This window comes from Arvicanthis niloticus, chromosome 1 (genome assembly GCF_011762505.2).
Source record: "Arvicanthis niloticus isolate mArvNil1 chromosome 1, mArvNil1.pat.X, whole genome shotgun sequence".
In the NCBI taxonomy this organism is placed as follows: domain Eukaryota; kingdom Metazoa; phylum Chordata; class Mammalia; order Rodentia; family Muridae; genus Arvicanthis; species Arvicanthis niloticus.
The window spans coordinates 16,204,805-16,226,505 of NC_047658.1; the positions used below are offsets into that span (position 1 = coordinate 16,204,805).

At 39.0% G+C, this 21,701-nt stretch overlaps 2 pseudogenes; both read left to right on the plus strand.

Moving 5' to 3' along the window:
- The first annotated feature begins 3,460 nt into the window (after positions 1–3,460).
- LOC117723873 (uncharacterized protein C2orf78 homolog) lies at positions 3,461–19,616 on the plus strand (annotated as a pseudogene).
- Positions 19,617–19,874: 258 nt separating this feature from the next.
- On the plus strand, positions 19,875–21,050 carry LOC117724031 (uncharacterized protein C2orf78 homolog pseudogene; annotated as a pseudogene).
- The last annotated feature ends 651 nt before the right edge of the window (positions 21,051–21,701 follow it).

Here is a 21,701-nt window from a genome sequence, read left to right on the forward strand (position 1 = left end):
ATCTTTCTGAAAACCCAGTGCTGTATAAAGTACTAGAGGATAACTCCAAGACACGAAAATACAGGCAATAAAAAATATCACACAAGGAAAACTAAAATAACACACACACACACACATACACATGAGGTTTCTCAGAAAACTGGAAATAGTTCTACCTCAAGATCCAGCTGTACCATTCCTGGGCATCTACAAAAAAGATGTTCCATCATCCCACAAATACTTGCTCAGTTATGTTCATAGCACATTTACTCATAATAGCAGAAAGTGGAAACAACTTAGATGCCTTTCAACTGAAGAATGGATAAAGAAAATATGGCACAGCTATACAATTGAATACTATTCAACTTTTATAAACAAAAAAATTAATCATGTATGCAAATTGATCGATCTTGAGAATACCATCCTGATGAGGTAGCCCAGTCTCAAAGGGATATTCGTGGTATGTACTCACTTCTAAGTGGATATTAGTCGTAAAATACAGGCACCATGTTACAATGGGGGTGACCTTAGCTGTGACTCATAGCATTGGAGATATGGAACCTGAAGGGGATGCCTCTATTAGCCATTCAGGAGCCCACACAAGGACACTAAAACACCTAGAAAACATTCAACCACAAATTTATCCTGTCTACAAGAAATTCAGAAATGAGGAAGAAGCAGAGACTGAGGGAATGGCCAACCAATAACTGGACTCACTGGCTGAGAGGAGAAGGAGAAGGGGGAAGGAGTATGGGAGGTGGTGATCCAGAGGGGGCAGTGAGCAGGGTGTAAAGTGTATAAGAAAAAGAAAACATTTCAGACATACACTGAGGCTTTTGATTCTTCAGTTATCAGTGTAAATCCATACAATAGTCAACCAGAAGAAAAAGCTAAAACTAGGCATGTCACACTCTAAAGTCTTGACAGTCTCAATTCATCATTTTTTTGGCATGCCATTCCATAGGATCAACAATGGATATGGGATTTGCATTTAGAAACATTCGATGTTCAACTTGGCTGAGAACTTTCCATCACCCAACTTGGATGTAGAATATTCAATGCTCATAAAATTTTTAAAAAGCCATACAAGTAAATCCAAAAGAAGGGAAACACACACACACACCACACCACCACCACCACCACTGCCGCCAAGAAAAAACAGAAATTAGCAATCATTGATCATTAACATCTCTCAATATCATTGTATTCAATTCACCAATAAAAAGACACAGGCTAATAATAATGATACAGAAACAGGATCCATTCTTATGTTATATATAATAAACATACCTCAACTTCAAATATGTGTATTGCCTCAGTCTAGAGGGTTAGAGGGTATTTTCTAAGCAAATAGACACAAGAAGCAAGCTCATGTAACTATTCTAGTATCTAAAAAATAAACAGCAAATGAAAATTAATCAAAAGAGATGGAGAAGGACATTTTATACCCATAAAAGGAAAAGTGAACCATGATGCCATTTCAGTCCCTAATACCTATGCTTGAAATGCCAGGGCACTTACATTTGTAAAAGAAACATTCCTAATGCTTAAATCACACACTGAAACTCATACATTAATAGTGAGAGACTTCAATATTCTACATTCAGCATTGGACATGAGAAATAAAGAAACTAACAGAAGTTATGAATAAAATAGACCTAATGAATAACTATGGAACATTTTACTCAAACATAAAAAAATACATCATCTTCTCAGTACCACATGGAATTGTCTTAAAAATTGACCACATACTCAATCACAAATCACAAAAGCAATCTCAATAGAAAGTAGAAAATTGAAATGACTTCTTATATCCTATCAGACCACTATGGAATCAAAATGGATGTCAACCACAATAGAAGCAATAAAAAGCATACATCTGACTAAATCTCCACTGAACTACTATAGGATCTAGACAGAACAAAGACATAAAACACTTCCTTAAATTCAATAAAAATGAATGAACATGTTCAAACTTATGAGACTTTTCAAACTTATCAAAGTTTTCATTGTGTTAATAGGAAAGTTCATAGCACTAAGAGTTTTCTTTAAAAATGGAGAGATCTAAGAAAAAGGGAAATATCTTATCCTAACAATTTTAAAACACACCTGAAGGCTCTAAAACAAAAAGAAGCCAAAACACCCTAAAGGACTTGACAGAAGAAAATAAACTCAGGCTTCAAATCACTACCACAAAATTATAGGCCATGGCAAACTTTTATGCAAATTACGTAAAATACAAAGAGAAAATATTTCAATTAACAAAACTAAAACCAAAAAGAAGTACATAACAACAGACATCAAGGAAATACAAAGAAGCATTAAATCATACTTTAAAAACCTGCAATCCCCCAAATTGAAATTCTAAAATAAGTCTATAATTTTCTCAATATATACTACTTGAGTCAAATCAGGTAAAAGATTTAAATAGACTTATAATCACTAAGAAAATAGAAGCAGCCATTAAAAAGTTCTCAATCAATTAATCATAAACACAAACCAAAAACAACAACAAAAAAGGGCCAGTAAGTTTTAGTATAGAATACTAACAAACTTCAAGGTAAACATAACAACAATAATTCTGAAATTATTCCACAAAATAGAAACAGAAGGAATATTGTCAAATTGAATTTTGGGGGCAATTATCGCCACAATACCCCAAAACCACAAAGATTCAACATAGACAATTATAGACCAATTTCCCTCATTGATATTGCTGCGAAAATACTCAATAAAATACTCATAAAACAAATCTAAGAGCACATCAAAAATATCATCCACTATGATCAAGCTGACTTCATTCTAGAGATTTAGGTATGGTTCAACATAGAAATATATCATTGTAAACATAATAAAAACAATCTGAAATGAAAAAATAAAAATGATCATCTCATTAGACGATAATTTTGATTCAATATAATACATAAAGTCTTGTAAGAGCAATAAAACAACTAAAGGAGATCAAGGGTATACAAACTGGAAAGGAAGGAGTTAAAGTTTGTTACTTGCAGGTGATTAAATTAGAGTATATAGACGTGACCCCAAATATTCTACCAGGAAAATCCTACACTTGACAAACACCTTCAGTGCCATGTCTGGATGGAAAATAAATATAAAAAAAAGAAGAAAAACACCCCCCCAAAAACCCCCAAAATAACAACAACAACAACAAATAACCCACAACACAGTAACTCTCCTATACACAACTAATACATAGGTTTATGTGGGGTTCTGGGCTGTGAGAGGCAGCTGATTACTCAGTGGAGCACAGGCCTCGAAACCCCGGTGACCATAAAGGGATGGCAGGAGTTCAGCCTTGCTCCTGGGCCATGGTTCCTTTCACTTAGCATCAATCATCCACAGCCCCTCCCTAAAATAGTTTTGTGGCCTTAGGTCACATAGCACAGGTAGAGAGTGTGACAGGAAGATTCAGAGCCTCAAGAGATCACCATATTAATGAGATACCTATAGGCCAGAGGGCATGGGTAAGTTTCAAGATTCTTGCAGCAGTCTTGTCCAGCTTAGCTGTCCACTGAACCTGTATTCCAGATCTTGCCACTTGAAGGTGAAAAGTTGCTGGCTGTTCTTGTCTAGGGGAATATTAAAGAAGGTGCCATTTAAGTTCATGTCTTTGTACATTTGTCTGTTGGGCAGTAAGAAACTCAGAAGTGTATATGAATTCGGGACTGTTGGGTCAATGTCTCTCACCATCTTATTAGCCTTCTTTGGGTCTTGCACTGATCTACAGTCTTTTATTCCAGGCCTTTAAACTAGTAACAAGGGTGTAATCCAGGAAGAGTGACACGGAATGAGGATACTACACTCTTGAAGTCAATTAATATAGGCCTTGATACCCTGAAGGGCTTCTTGTGACCAAAGGTACTATCTTAGTCTTACGGGGCTAGCAGTAATGTTCACATCTTCCACCACTAGTGGTAGGTGAAAAGCTAGGTCAGAGGGTTATTTTCAGCCCATACTGGGGAATCTGGGCAATATATTCTTCTAAGAGGGATTGTACAGGGCTATGTTTCTTTTCCTTTGGCTGCTGGATGTATTCATTATTCAAAGAGAAGACACAGACCAGAGCTGGTTTCACCTGGACCACTCTCTTGCCTCCAGGATAGATGTGAATTTGAGCTGCCATTTTAGTCAGTAGGTCTCTCACTAAAAGGAGATAAGGCCATTCAGGAATCACTAGGAAAAAAAGTGAGAAATAGTCTTTTTGTCCAAGTCTATATACCACTTAGTAGTCTAATCATACAGCTTGGTGACCATAGCAGCTGTAACTAGGGTAGTTTGGGTAACAGAGGCCTCTAGACAACCAGGTGGTGAGCCCCAGTATCCAACAGAAAGTCAACTGGGCCCTGCCCTCTTCTAAGTTTACCCTGGGCTCTAGAGGGGTCCCCAAGTCCCTATTCTTTCAGTTAGAAAGTTTAGGCTGGGATTCAGATCCTAGAATTTCCTAGGATTCTGGGGTCATTGACCCATTCAGTGTCCCACTTCTTTGCAGTAGGCACACTGGTCTCTAAGAAACCTCAAATGAGGTGAATGACCAGGCTTATTTTTGCTGACCTTGAGTCAGTGGAAGCCTTTCTTTATCCTCCCTGTTGTCCCTGGGTTGCCATCACATCTTTGCCAATTTCTTAGCCTATTTGTCCACCAGATATTATCTATTGTTGAAGTCTTTTGAGCAATCCCCATGATTTCAAACAAATTCTTAGCTTCAAATCCTTCAGTATTCTGGATCTTCTTTTGGATATCTGGAACTCACTGACCCACAAAGTCCAAATTGATAACCTGTTGATTCTATGGCACATCTTTGTTGATTAGTGTGTAAGTTCTGTAGGCATCCAGGAGCCACTCCAGGAAAGTGGCTGGAGGCTCTGTACTATTTCACTCACTTTAGATAAATTTGTAGGGTGCCTGGCTGCCACCTGGCAAACTCTCATAAGTATCTGATAAAAACTTCTCTTGTGAAGTCCTTATCTTCACCTGAATTGGTGTCCTAGTCAGGAATAGTCTTAGGGAAGGCAGCTTCAGTATCTGTTCGATTCCTGAAATATCTGCTGTCCTTTCCTTGTGGGCCTCCTACCCAATGTGATCCTATTTTTCTGTAGTAAACAGAATCTGAAGAAATTGTTTGATATCTTCCCACAAGGGTGGTAGGTGAGAAAGATAGTCTCAAGAAGAGAAATAAAACCTGAGGTTTCTTAGAACAAGTAGGATTATCAGCCTTCCAGTTATAAATATCACAGGTGGAAAAGGATTGGTAGACTATAAAATGTCTTTCATCTGCAGCAGAGGGAGTTGCTCTGATGTGCTGGGAATGTGTTTCCACAAAAGAATTAAAGGAAGTACCTGACCTTGTAAGGAAAATACTAGTCAAGTGGGAATGGAAAGGGAGAGCTGAAGTAACAGGAGTGGCCTGGTAGATGTGTGAAGCTTCTTAGAGCACTCAGTAGGGAGAACATATGGGATCTGTGTCACCCTATAGGATTAGGATTGGGAAACCTCATTGGATGTAGTCTTAGACAGACTCCTTAACAGTGTAGATAATCACCACTGTCTGTCAGATCTGATCCTGAGTATTCCCAGAAAGTGCAGATGCCTTCTCCTTCTCTGTGGGCTAAGGGGTAGAAAAAATATGACCCTTCAAACATTTAGGAGCATCAAAGAGAAGAAAATGCTAGGCCATAACATTAGTCACCAGGTTGGGGTCTCCCAGGATGTTGGAGAACTAGAGCTTCAAACAAGGCTATCAGGCATAAAGGAAGACTGGTCATAATGGGGAGTGGATAAGAAGAACAGGATGAAGAATGGGTAGAAATGAGGTAAAGAATAACAGGGCTAAGAAAAAATCAAAAAGCATGACAGAAGTTGTGGCGGAAATGTGAGTTAAAGAAAAGTTCTTGGTTGTGAGGTTTTTTTTAGTCCAAAACTGTCAATAGAGATCTGTGCCCTTGTGCCAAATGGAGAATCCCTTGTCTGATGGGTTGAAGAGCAATATTGCTTTCAGTTTCACTTCTTTGCGCCACCAAAAGGTCCAGACCACAAGAAGAACAAACCCAATGCCCTCTCCACCACAAAAAAATCACTTACCTAGGTTCAGAATGGACAGCTGGCTTGGTGGTGCTCACTGATACTGACTGAGGGGTAGCACATGGTCTGGTGCTTCCCCAAACAATACACCAAATGATGAGGTTCAACATTAGCCTCACAAACCACTCAGACACTCATCTCAGTCAGATATGTTTGGTTTATTAAACACATATTCAAGACAGATTAATCAGTGGAGGAGCCGGGAGTAGGGAGCCAAGCAGCAACCCCTGGCAGTTAGTTCTCAGGGCCAGTTTTTACATGGGAAAATCACATCAGGTACATTTGCAACATTTAAGTGATCTAAACAAAGTGGTGCTATTTAACATTCAAGCTGATTGGCTGAGTCTAGTGGCAGGGAGGATAGGCAGGTTCCAGAGTCCACCAGACTCTGACAAAGCACAACAATATGACTTTATGGTCAGAGCAAAAACATTAGGACAGGTTAAGGTCATGAGTCATAAAATTAAGGTTGAAAAAATGTCAGAACCATTGTCAGGTATTAACATTTAAAATTAATATATGTTTACCGAACATTTATCCCAAACACAAAAGTATATACCATCTTCCCTGTAACTCATAGTTCTTTTTCTAAACTTGACCACATACTCTTACTCAAAGCAAGAACCAACAGACACAAGAACATTGAAATAACCCCATGCATCCCACTGGACCACCATAGATTAAAGCTAGACATACACAACAACAGAATCAACAGAGAGCTTAAACACTCATGGAAACTCAACATCACATTAATGAATGAAAAAAAAAACATGTCAAAACAGGAAGTAAGAAATTATAGATTTACTGGAATTCAAGGAAAAATGAATAAAGAATACTGTCAAACTTGTGAGACACAAATAAAGCAGTGTTAAGAGGAAAGTTCATAGTAATGAGTGACTACATAAAGAAAATGAGGAGAACTATCATGTCTATCGTAACAACAAACCTGAAAGCTATAGGCTTAGATTTTTTAAAGCATACTTTAAAGTATGGGTCTTTAACACTTCAATCTGCCTTGTTGACCATCAAAGAAGTAGGTGAAAAGAACAGTTAATAGGAAACCAGTTGTGGGCCTGATTAGAAATATTTTTGGCAGGCAATTCCAATCTTCATTGTCAGCAGTCCAGTCCACTTGACAAACACCAAACACAAATACGTAGCAGCAGCTTGATCCAGAAGAAACTGTGAGGATTAGCCAACAGGCATGAGTCCACATAAGCAGCATGAAGCAGCCAAAATGCCACCAGAAGTTTTTTGGTGCATTTCTCTCTATGAAGTCACAAGTGAAAGTCAGCAAAAAAGCAAGGTACACCAATGCAACAGTATTGTCATTGAAGACCAGTGTTATTAAAGCCCAATGATAACCAGCAATTAGTTTCAATGTGAACCAATGCAAGAGCTTCATCCATTGTCTGTTGGGCTATACTTACAAACTTTCTAAACATCATGCACCTCTCAGGCATCCACTGCAGCAAAACAAAATATTGCATTTCACCAGGCAACTTCCAGAAAAACACAATGTTTCTGTTCTTATCAAAACATTCTTTCATGTGTCTACTTCAACAAAACATTCTCTTATAAGACAATTTCCAGAAGAACATCACATGACACAACTGAGTTTTCAATGAAACCAGAAATTCAAACTTCAGAAAACTCTAGAAAAAATAATACTCCAATGGTATATTCTGTAATAAATAATCATCTTTAGGGCTGAAATCAATGAAATAGAGCCAATGAGAATAAAACAAGTATAAATGAAGCAAATAGTTTGTTTTCTAAGAAGAGCAGTAAGATAGACAAACCCTTTTGCAAACTGATTAAAAAACAAAGAGAAAATATCCAAATTCACAAAATCAGAAACAAAAATGTGGATCCAAAATGACCCCAGGACATTATGAAAAGGACATCCTTTAAAACTTCTACTTCACCAAATTGGAAAATGTTAGAGAAATGGATAATTTTAAGGATAGATTCCAATTGAGTATGTCAAATCAAGAGCAGATAAAGACAAGAAATAAACCTATAACTCCTAGTGTAATAGACTCAGTCATTAAAAGTCTACTAGCCAAAATGAAAGCCCAGGGACAGAACCTTTAAGCAAAGAATTCTACCAGGTTTGTAAGGAAGAGTTAATGCGAATACTCAATTTATTGCAGAAGCAAAAGGAACATTGCCCAATTCAACATATAAGGCCAAAGTTACCTGGATACCCAAACACAAGAAGATGCAACAAAGAGGGGAAATTATAGACTAACTTTTCTTAGGGAAACAGATGCTAAAATATGAAAGAAAATACATATAAAATGAATAAATACCCACATAAAATAACATCCAACAACATTGAGAAGGCTTCATTTTACAGATGAAGAGATGATTCAATATATAAAAAGCAGGAAATATAATTTACAATATAAACAAATTTCAAGAAAAATTAGTCATAGGAACAATTCATAGGATGAAAAAAAGGACTTTGACAAAATACAATACCTTTCATGATAAAAAAATCTTTCCAAGAGAAAATAGGGATATGAGGGATATAACTCAACATAACAAAGGCAAGTTATAGCAAGTCTATTGCTAATATCCAAGTAAATGGAGAGAAATACAAAGTGCCTTAATAACATCTGGAACAATACAATTTTCCTACTCTCTTCATATCTATTCAATATAGAAATTGAAATTTAGCTTGAACAAAAAGACAACTGAAGGACATCAGGGGACACAACCAGGAAAGAAGGGAGTCAAACTACCATTATCTGCAGACCACTTGATATTATGTATAAATGAGACTAACATTTCCACCAATGACAAAAAGACAGAGATATAAATAGGAAAACACATATCACAGTAACATTGTATATTTTAAAATACCTCAGGGTAACACCAGCCAAGCAAGTGAAAGACTTGTATGATAAAAGCTTCAAGTGTCTGAAAAAATCTCCATAATCGTAGTACAGAAACATCAGCATAGAAATTTGGGTCATCCTAGATTTATGGCAATCTTTAGCAAAATTTGTTACAGACATTGAAATGACCATTTTCAGCTTCATATGGGGACACATATACACAGACCCTATTAGACACAATAGACAACCCTTAATAGTAAAAGAAATTCAGGAAGTCTCACAGTATCCTATTTTAATTGGTACTATAGAGCTATTGTAATAAAACCTGCATGATATTGGCATAAAATAAATACATTAATGAACAGAATTGAATTAAGACCCAGACACAAATGTACACACATATAAGGTAGGTGATAAAGAAGCCAGAATCATACAAAATGGGGACTTAAGATGTCTTCAACAAATTATGCTGGTCAAACTGGATGTCTGAATATATAAGAATGCAAATATAATCATCCTTACTACTTAGTATGAGCAAATGAAGTCCCAGTAGATTAAGGATAAAATGTAAAATCTGATATTATACATTGAGCCTGATAGAAGAAAAACTGATGAATGTCATTGAACAAATTGTCAAGGAGACAACTTTCTGAACAGAACATCTAAAGCATGGAACCTAAGATCAAAAATTCTTAAATGGAATCTCATAAGATTGAAAAGTTTAGGTAAGGAAGGGAACCTGGCAATTGGACAAAGCTAAAGCCTACAGAATGCAAAAAGATTTTTTCCTTTCTATATATATCCTGTACAGGACTAAATTTCAAAAATATATAAACAAGTCAAGAAACTGGGTATCAAATGGTCATATCATCCAATTTCAAGATTATGTACATATCTGAACAAAATTCTCCATAGAGGAAACTCTAAACTGTGAGAAACACTTAAAGAAATGTTCAACATACTTAGTCATCAGGGAAATGCAAATCAAAACCACTTTGAGATACAATCTTGTACATGGTAGAATGGCTAAGATCAATAACAACAAATCATGCTGGCAATGATGTAGAACAAAGGGAACACTCCTTCATTTCTAGTGGGTATGCAAACTTGTACAGTTACTATTGAAATCAATAAGACAGTTCCCACATAAAGCTGGATTTGATCTACCTGCAGATGCAGATATGCCACTCTTGGACATATACCCAATGGATGCTCCATCCTACAACAAGGACACTCACACAAACACAATGGAGTCATACTCAGCTATTACAAAAATGTGTATTATACAATGTGTAGGCAAATGAATGGAACCAGAAAAAATCATCCCAAGTGAGGTGATGAAGACCCATAAAGACACCCATGGAATGTATTTGCTACAATCCATAGATCCTGAGAAGTTGGGTAAAGAGGAGGAGTCTAAAGGGAGGAACAAATGTGTCGCTTGTGTATATGGTAATTAGAGTATATTCTAAAGGCATAAAGGGGTGGTTGGGAATGGGAATGATGCTTGGGATGATAGGGGATATAGAGTGGATGAAGAGAGTGCAGGAAGTGAACACCGGAACAGAAAGGCCATTATGGGTGTGGTATGGAAACATACTTAGGAGAAACTTCTTCAAATCTCTAAAGAGGATCCAAATACGGACTCCTAGTAATGGGGAATACAAAGTCTTATCCCATTTCTCATCCTGGAAAGACTTGCAGTGGTAAAACTTAATAAAATTATGTCGAGGTTTGGGCCTTATGCTCCAGGTAGATCAACAAAACCAGGCTGGTTCTAAGACAGAGGGGTGCTCTCTACCATCAGGGAGGATCCCATTGCCAAGGAGAAAACCCACACAATCACTGAACATTGAGAAGTTGGGTGGAAGGCAACATGGAGCCTTTACCAATACATTCTAGTGCCTTTGCAATGTTAAGGTGCTCCATAGAACACTGATAGAGAAACCTGGAAATGAACACAGTCACAAAACCCTTGACCTATAAGTTGTCTTGCCTACAAAATATGCTCAGGCAATATGAACAATGAGCATGGAAAATAGACAATGAACATCTGATTTGACTTAAGACTCACTCCAGAAGAAGAAATATAGTCAACATTGCTCGGGTTACCAAGAACCAGAAACTAGATAGCCTATGGACATGGGGTAAAACAAAAAAAAAAAAAAACAAAAAAACTGCTCATTTAACAAAAATATATCAATGAAATGACTCCTGATAATATTCTGGTATACTCATAGTTCAGTGCCTTAACCTGTCACCATCAGAGGCTTTCTCTGAAAGCAGTTGAGAGCTGATGTAGACAGTATGGGAAGAGCCAGACATTAATTATGTGAGAGGAAGTCTAAATGGTAGGTCTCCATCAAATGCCTCCCCTTAGAGCTCAGGGAAGCCCACAGAAGAGGAGGTGAAATGACTATATGAGCCAGATAGTATGGAGGACCAGAAAACAAGGCCCCCTGAATCAAATAAATCAGGCTCTTATGAGCTCAGAGAGACTGAAGGGGCAATCACAGGCCATACATATGTCTGGACCTGGTCCTTTGGATATGTATCATCTCAATTAGCTTAGGATTCTTATGGGAATATTAGCTGTGAGAACAAGTAGGTCTCTTACTCTTATGACTGTTCTTGGGCACCTTTTCCTCCCATCAGTTGGCCATGTTAAATTTGGAAATCATAGATTTGCTTCATCTCAGTATATGTTATTTGGTTCTATTTGTTTGTTGTCTGCGTGAAGCTCTTCTTTTCTAATGAAAGGTGCAAATCGAATGGAAACTGAGGAGAGGGGAGCTATGGATGGGCAAGAAAGTAGAGGTAAAGGAAACTAAAATCAGGATACATTCTAAAAAGGATCATTAAATAAATCAATGTACAAAAATTAAATAAATGAACAGAAATTATGTGTTTTTAAAAATTACAAGTGACATTGTATCTCTCTTTGTCTATCCTTCTTTTCTTGTGTGTACATCTCTCACTCCTTTTGTTTTTCTGTTTTCTTCCTCTCCCTCCTCTTCTCCCTCTATCTCTCATCTCAGTCTGCTTAATCTCAGAGTCCTGGTGACACTCACCATGGGTCTACAGGATTATAGTAAGATGATGGGTTTTTTTGCACCATCTACAACCAGGAGTATAATTTCAAGCATGGTCTTGACAGATGTGTCAAATTATTTGACAGTTGACAGGAGCGGAGTGAATCACATTTCTGGTGTCATGGAGAAAATGACATTCTTACTACAGAACTTTGTCCAGAACTAAACAACTTTATACGGTGTGTGTGGAGGGACATTTCTACTGAGCTGTATATACAGATGTAGGAAACAGCACTAGCTCAGAGTAAAAGCTCCTAAGTAAACATTCTGGAACCTCATGTGACTGCTGAAGAACAGCTAAAATGGTTCTAATACCATTTTTTAGTAAAAGAAAAATTAATTGGCACTCTTGTATGAGTTAATGCTTTGTCAGGTAGATAAAATATAAAATGTGTATAAATTAATACTAGACATATGCCAAATACAAGTATATGAACTTATCAGGGAGAAACAAAAAATGGGAGACAAAATGAAGAAAGACACAAGAGTTATCTATGTGTCAACAAAAGGCCAGGTGCATTACTGTGTGTGAAGACACACTGAGATGGTGAAAAAAATTGTTTATTCAAAAATAAACCAAAATACCTACATTGCTTTTTTTTTTCATTTAACACAGATACCTGTACAAACACCTTCTTTTGTTCTCCAAGTGTTCCACTTTCTCTGCTTTAGCCAGAACTCAGATCCAAGCATGGCAGAGAACACTAGAAGGCCAAGATTCTACAGAGTCTGTTGCAAGAAGGAAGAACCTACTGTAACTGGTACACTCCTTTCTATTGAGGACAAAGAGAAAAGGCACCCAGACTAGGTAGCTCACAACAATGATTTCACAAACACTGAACATGGTGAAAAAGAATGTTCCTGAGTCTGAGAGGCCAGAGTGAGACATACACAATGATATCCAAAACAACATGAGTTACAGAGAAAAAAAACCTATCTATAGAAAATGAAAGAATAGAGAAAATATGCAGAGGAAGCAGAGTGTGGGCAGGGGAAGAGCAACAAATGCTGAAAGAGGAAACACATGCATCCAGCCTCCACCTCAGTCCTCCTGTCGTTTGCTGATAAGGGCAGAACCCACTTTACATGCATCTGTCAGATGAAATCAAGATCACTATTTCTGGAAGTTTTCTGTGCTATCACCCTTTAGTGTAAGGATGCAGGATCAAGGTGGTCCAAGGATCAAAGCCTACAGAGCAAGAAGGAAAAGGAGAGACTAGTAAACTGAGTCTAACCTTGGCCAGAACAACCAAATGAAGAAAAAAGGAACTCCTGGACAAGAAACCCAAAAAAGAACAGTCTTGGGATTCACAATGTTCTGCAAGGTACTTTTCAATGCACTCAGTCATGCCCTTCAACACAGTCACAAAAGAGTCCTCTGATTTCTCTTTGTTCATAACACATGCAGATAGCTCATAACTCAAAATGGTTTCTCAACTTAGGTGCCTCAACCTAGATGACCCTCTCCTTCCTGCCCAAGGCTACTGTCCCTGTGTGAGCTGATGGGATACATTCTGTTGGGATGTGACACATCATATTCATGTTATTAGTAACAGTCCATGAATCTGATAAGAAACACTGTCATGATCTCCTAAGCTAAAAGGCAAGGCAAAAGCAACAACCATCTGAAGATTACATCTTTTTACCAGCACATACCTCAGCCTTCAGGGCAGCTGTTTCTCTTCTAATATTGTGTGTACTCAATCCTGTCTTGCACCTCAGAATCTGTCCTTCCCATTGGCTACTGACTGATTTATGACATCATTCTTCCTCCTAGCCTACCAGCACCTGGAAGAATCCTGGGGTTTCCATGGAGCTGCGTGTAAACAAATTTGGAGCACTACAGCTAACCTGTGACCACTGGGTGCTGTCTGATACTGGACACTCTCACTAGTTTGGTCAGCATATCATACAAAGACTAACATTTATCCAGCTCAATTGTAGGGTGAAGTACTGTTACTCCCCCTACAAAGCCCCCTGACCATATCAGGTAAGAAAATAAACTTTCAAATATTTTTTGATTATGTCTTTCCTTATTTTTAGTATATGTTTAAATCTTTCAAATACTAGGGATGACATGGCTATAGATATATTATGTCATATTTAGCTTTTGTTCTTACTAAGAATATGATTTTGGACACACAGTTTACTCTCAACTGATTCTTTATCCACCTCAGGGAGATTACACTGCTACTATCGTCTGGGCTCTGTGCTCTTGAATCTTAAAAGACAAGTGAATGTGTGAGAGATTAAGAGGGGACTGGACTCTGAGAAGTTAGTTCTTATAGTGAAAGAATTGCTGAGGCTGTTACATAAAAGACTGACAAACAAGGACTAGGGAATCACAAACCATCCCAACTATAAAGATTAAAGGCTAGAAAACAGAAAAGAAGTCAAACCTGCAGAGGTAATCTTTAAGGAACACAAAAATAGTTTGGCACAGAATGTTGTAGGGAACCACATATTTTAAATCAAAGGGCTCAGGGCATTATCATTTCCCAAGCTTTGTTTAGGCAACCATATTAGGACTTGTCTGGGTGCAAGTTCACTGTCATATACAGAGGACATTATCCAACTCTCATCACTGACACTTGCAATATATCTCATCTTGTACAGAGTTCTCTGATTCTTGTATGCACTGTGTTGGATATTATCAGTTGGGGCCTGAGAATTCCATCATCAGTTATTTGTACAACACTCACAGACACAAGTGGGACATGCTCAAAAGGCTTCCCTTCCCCTCTTCAAGATTTACAAACACCCGGGCGGTGGTGGCGCACACCTTTAATCCCAGCTCTTGGGAGGCAGAGGCAGGCGGATTTCTGAGTTCGAGGCCAGCCTGGTCTACAGAGTGAGTTCTAGGATAGCCAGGGCTACACAGAGAAACCCTGTCTGGAAAAATCAATCAATCAATAAATAAGTAAATAAATAAATAAATAAATAAATAAATAAGAGTTACAAACACTTAACAGGAACAGAGGAAGAGCAAATCCTATACAGGGATCACCCGTCTAATAGGTTATCAAATCCCAATGGGTCAGCCCTAAACCAATGTACACACCATGAAATGTTACCAGTGGGTTGTATACATGAAGTCACAAACATATAGGTGTTTAAAAGTTATAATTAAATAAGATCATCAGTTATAGAAGGAGTGGCAGGGACAAAGGAATAGTTAGCAAAATAAAAGAAGTAAATACTATTTTCATATACTAAATGTCTGAATTGTAATTTTTAAAAACAAAAACACCCACAGAGTATAGACTAGCATAGTGGTCCTGGGACTCACCTATAAAGCAATGCTTTGGATCCAAAGGCAGCTTGGTTTCTGTGATTTCAAGCACAGCATATTCTATGTAAAGAATGTGTTTACATAGATATGTGAAGGAGAGAGAAAAAGCAGAAACTTGAGAAACTTAAGGTTTTCCTACTTCTAAACACTTATACTCTAGGACAGAGTTTTGAAACAGTGTCACAGCAGGTATGAGAGCAAGACAAAGCAGGGCAAAAAAGGAATGTGTCTAGGTTGGAGTAAAGGCTGAATCAGTTCGACCAGGAATTCCATGCCCACAGAGGAAGATCAGGCAGCTCATGAAATGAGTGTGATTATGATTTGTGACAAGAATGAATCTGAGCACTTGCAATAGGGATGTTGGAGGAAACTTCAGTCTTAGAGGATCCCAGCCAGTAAAAACTGAACATAGTACTGTTCCTCACAGGAACCTAGAAAGCATCAACCTCACCATTTTCCTACTGTCTTCTTCCTCCCTACAGAAAGTTTCCAAAGTTCACCTTTCTTTGGGCCAGAAAAAGCTCTCCAGCCTTCTCTTCCTGTGCTGAGCAACTCCACACACTCAGGAAGGGTGTGCACCATCTCTAGGGTCTCCAATGCAGATGTGAGTTCAGCATGGCTTCTGCCATCAGCATCCAGTACTTCTCTCCAGCCACTCATGGGTAATGCCTACCTTAACCCACATGCTGGCACAACCATCCTGTCAGTGATTACTGAGCAGGGTCAGATCTCATCTCAGCACCCTCTTTTCCAGATGCTCACAAGAAGGATTTCACTGGAAGCACAATGGGAGGGAATGTATATACCTGGGATTCAATGTGACTATCATTGACCAGGGCACTACAATCTTCTCCCTGGCTCTGACAAACCAGTGTGATAAAATATTAGATTCCAATGCCATAGTTATTTTGTATCCAGCACTGCCTGCCAATTGTGTCCAGGTCATACCACAACAGATGCCAAATCAAGGATACAGCTTGGCACCTTCCTACCAGAACAATAGTCAGATATATTACTATGAGCACAACAGCCTGGGCCCTCTTACAGCTGAAGAATTTGAATAGAGTTTGCCAGCCCATGGCTCTGTGTCCTACCCTGGGAATCTGACCTCTGTTCTCCAACCAGAGATGGTGATGGTGCTAAAGGAGATTCAACCAAGGAATGTCCAGATACCACTCTTTACCTCTGCCTTCTCCTATTCCACATCTGCTCAATCCATGCCATACAACCGCCTTCCAGGTGAGTACAGATCTAGGAGGGAAGAAGTAGGATCAGGACTCCAAGTAGACTAACCTCTACCTTTTAGTATTTGACACTCCAGACAGAGGGAGAATGAGTATCCTGACAGGTTAAGTCCAGCTCTGGCTTTCCACCTCCACCTTCAGACTCTATCCAAAGAGAATATGCAAGGCCACAGTGAGTGACATCCATATTGTATTAAGTGATTTCCATTGATCACACCACAGTCACACATGTAACTAACTACACAAGATAACCAGTCCCATCTACCAATGTACTTCAATAGACTCCTTCCTGATCTATTGATCTTGTGTCTAGAACACAGTGAGGAATTTTGCTTCTTCTTTTTTGTACCATGGAATTTTTCATGTGTTTAAATCCTCCAGAGCAATGTAGCTCACAATCTGTCCTGGAGGAAGAATTCCTCCCAGATTCCAAGCACCTGTCCTGGAATTTTCTTATATTAAAATTGTAACGAGAGGATGTTATAGTCAAGGTACCATTTCTAAGTTGGCTAAGCCTGCTCTTATTTTTCTATGCTGTGGTACTTCAGAGGTAACCCATGTCCAAGAACATAAGATCATGTAGTCATGTTCTCTACTACTGAGTCTCACCCAAACCCAAAAATTTCAAACTCTCATACCATTTTCCATTCCACTTATAAGATTGTGAAACATGGGGCAGGAAGAAATCCTTGGTTGTTTCAATGCTTGCATTGTAGCAGTGCCAAAGTGGGTTTAGATACATAAACCCACATAAAAAAAAAACCAAGCTTCTACAGTCATGTGTGTGATGACATTATTGAATAAAATTGGCAGGCTCAGGTAAGTGTTAGGAAACTGTGAACCAGACAACCTGCCTAATAGCAAAGTTCCATGAAAATGAGAAACACTCTTAATAAAGACAAAAAGTAAGGAAACTGAGGAGCACACACCAAGGGAATTGAGGAACTGACCCATTATGAGTTTTACTCTACAAACCACACACACAGGATGAAAAAATATTATCTGAGAAAACATGACATGCAATGGTCTGCAGAAACAAAGCAGTAACCACCTGTCTTCTAACAGAGGTACCATTCAAGCTCCTCAACAAGAGCTTATAGGAAGGCCCTCCCACTGCTGCAGGGGCCGAATGCTGTGACTCTATGAAATGGGGGTTGGTGTGGAGAGCATAGCATTTACCCCAGACACTGACTTCTCCCTTTACTCTTTTCCAGTAGTTCAAATGGAGACATACCTGGGATTGCCACCTTCAGGTCAAACTGTCAGCTGCAGAGTTCAGAACTCTGCAACACCTGTGCCTACATTTCTTAAATAAGACCAACACTGTCAATGGGAACAGGACATTAACAGCCCCCATCCACAGTCTTTCAGAATTCCTAGCCTTGCCTCCAGCTCCAAACTAGAAAGAAACAGAGAACAAAACCATGAAAGAGATCAAAGATGAGTTTTTAAAGACTCTGGATGCCTATGAGGGCAAAAAAAAAAAAAAAAAAAAAAAAAACACGACACACCAATCATGACTTTGGCACACCCTGACTTGCAGCAGCCTCTGAACTACACTGATACTGAGAGCCTAAAGCAGAAATCTGCTTCTGATAATGTCCATATGGGAGGCATCAAAATGGGTCCAAAAGAGCTTGAGGGCCTGCAGATTGAGATTGGATCCAGCTTTGACTTTAAAGACATCACTACACTTGAGGCAGAAATTCAACTTCCCCAACTCCTCAATACCCTCAAAAATATAGACCAGGATTAAGCCTGTGAAAAATGGAGCATCATCAGTGGCCACCATGACCATGAGAGAAAGAATAAATATGAATCCTTTGAGCTGCTTGAGGAAGCTCCTCAGGTGAAAATCTAGCATCAGTACCTGGTAGAGGGAGAAGGGGCTGTGCATGTGTCTGGGGCTAGTGACAGAGCTATTGAAAACATGGAAAAGAACCAGAAGGGCAAAGCTCCCAAAGTGGACCCCAGCAAGGACAGGAGAGTTAGAAAACAGGGGCCAAAAAGACAAAGTAGACTAGAGAACAACTCCAAGAAATCAGAGGAGCTTAAGCTGTCAAGCAACGGAGTCAAAATTGAAGAGAAGCCCACCATTCCAAAGACCAAGAGAGGAATCCACCTGAGCTCAGTCAAAACTGCTTCAAGAAGCCTTGAACCAACCTTGGCATGCACATACTGGAGTCTGTGCAGGTCTTTCACCCACTGGGAAAGAAGAATGAGAAGACAACTGGCATTTCCTTCTTTGGGGGTCTGCAAACCTTCACCAGCAAAAAATATCCAGGCCCAGCCTCTGTTACTACAGTAGTGCTAAACATGCCATGTGAGTCAAAAGTCCAGGAAAAGTCCCACCAGAAAGACTGGAAAATATTCAGAGTGTAGAGTAAAGTGCCAACAAAGGTTGTCTATCTCCATCCCAGGTTGACCTGCCCCCATGTGGAAAGGTCAGGTTAGTACCTCTGCCTTTTCCAACCCTGGACAAGCCTCAAGCCAGACCTGTTTTAGAAAGCCTCTTTCCCTGGTTTTATGAAGGCCCACTGTATCTTACCCTGTGCAGCTCAACCTACCACACTTAAGCCAGCCCAACCAGCTTTTATAAGAACATTTTTGATGGTCTCTGCCAAGCCAGCTTCTCCAGTTTCCTCCAGTGCCACACAATCTAACGTAGCCAACACCATCCATTCTAGTGCTGTACCCCAGTTGGCTACCTGAAGGCCTGCACCCTACAGAGTATCATCTCACACTTCATTTCAGAGAGAGCATGTTTCGCCTGCCAGGAACAATGTGCCATCACCTCCCAAACCTCAAACTCAATACCTGCTGCAAGACTTCAGCCACCAATCAATTCCATGGAGGAAAGTCAACATTCTGGGACCAGTTGTCTCACAGCCTATCACAAAAGAGCAGAGGCCAGAGAAGGAGGCCATGAAGAGGTGGGCTCAGCGGGAGCGAGAGAATGCTGTCAAGAAAACGTCTTCTGGGAAACTGCAGCTTTTCCTTCAGAGGGAAAAATATGGAAATTGCTTAATATTATGGCTATGCAATGCAAGAGCTGGCAAGGTAACTTTAAGTGCTTTTCAACATTGATTGAAGAGATATATTCATTGATACAGATGTATAAATGGACAGAAGTACATATATACTTATGTATAGACATAGAAACCTATGGAGGAATATAGAAGCAATATAGATATAGGTGGATAGAAAAAGCATACCCACATGGATTTAAATAGTTAGTAAAATTGGCTATAGAATGTTAAGTTGGTTATTTTATTCTGATATTTCTCTTAAATGTGATGATTTAGTTTTAATTATATTCTATATGAATTTATTAAATCAGTTAGCCAGTGGCAGGGCTCTTAAAAACATAGCAAAGAACCAGAAGGGCAAAGCTCCCAAAGTGGCCCCCAGCAAGAACAGAAAAGTTAGAAAACAGGGTCAGGAAAGACCAAGTGGAAAGAGAACAACTCTAAGAAATCAGAGGACCTTAAGCAGTCTAAGAACAGAGTCAAATAAGAAGAGAACCCCACCATCCTCAAGACTAAGAGGAAGAGGAATCCACTTGAACTCAGTCAAAAAAGCTTCAAGAAGCCTTGAACCAACCTTAGCATGAACATGCTGGACTCTGTGCAGGTTTTTCCCCCACTGGGAAAGAAGAATGAGAAGAAACTGGCATTTCCTTTTTTGGGGGTCTGCAGACCTTCACCAGCAACCAAGATCGAGGCCCAGGCTCAGGTCCTAGAGCAGTGATAAACATGCCATGTGAGGGCCAGGGTCCTCCCAAAAGCCTAGAAGATATTCAGAGAGTAGAGAGCAGTGCCAACAAGGATTGTCTTATCTCCATTCTAGTATAAGCTGCCCCCAGTTGGGATGGTCAGGTTAGTTACCTCTGCCTTTTCCAACCCTGGACAAGCCTCAAGCCAGTTCAATGTCCAAAAACTGTCTATCCCTGATATTATGAAGGCTCACTGCATCTTATCCAGTGCAGCCTCACTTCCAATCAGCTCAACCTACCTCACTCAGGCCAACCACACCAGCTCCTGTCACCCCATCTTTGATGGCCTCTACCAAGCAAGCTCATTCAGTTTCCTCCAGACCCACACAATCTAATGTAGCCAACACCATCCAGTCTAGTCCTGTGCCCCAGTTGTCCCCCTAGAGGACTGCACCCTACAGAGCATCATCTCACACTTCATTCCATAGAGAGTGTGTTTCTGCTGCCAGGAACAAGGTGCCATTATCTCCCAAACCTCAAACTCCATATTTACTGCAAAACTTCAGCTGCCAACCAATTCAATAGAGGAAAGTCAAAATTCTGGTACCAGTTGTCTCACAGCTCATCACAAAAGAACAGAAGCCAGTGAGGGACGACATGAAGAGATGGGCTCAACAGTAGCAAGATAGTGCTGTTAAGAACATCTCATCTAAGAAATTGCACGTTTTCCTTCAGAGGGAGTTGGATATGAAAATTTTTCAATATAATGGCTATGCCATGTAAGAGCTGGCCAGATCACTGTAACTAAGTGCTTTTAGACAACGATTGAAGAGATAGTCATTGATACAGAAGTGTAAAAGGACAGAAATACATATGTGAATATGTATATACATAGGTATATGTGTAGGACTATAGAAGACTAAGTAGACATAAATTGATAGAAAAAAACCATACCCACATGTATTTGAATAGTTGGTAAAATTGCCTATAGAACATTAGGTTGGTTATTTTATTCTGATATTTCTCTTAAAAGTGATGATTTAGTTTTTATTATATTCTATATGAAATTAAACTTAGAAAATATTTATTTAATACTAAATCAATTGAAAAATGCTACAGTTGTGCTAAAATTATTCTGGAGTTTTTAGTTGTCTGGACTTGGTATATCTTGAAGTACATACTGCACATTGAGCACATTCTCCTTACATTTCCTTAGATCTGCACATTGCTCACCTCTCAACACAGCTCTTATTCATTTTCATGGTACATGGGGCTTTTCTTCCAATTATGTGAAGCATACATATGCAGGATTTCACTTATAGAGGTATGATCTAGGACACATATATGAAACCAAATAGAATTAAGTGAGCCTGGTTAATTCATGATAGTCTTGACTATCTGTGGACAACATCATTTCGTTTTTATGATGAATTT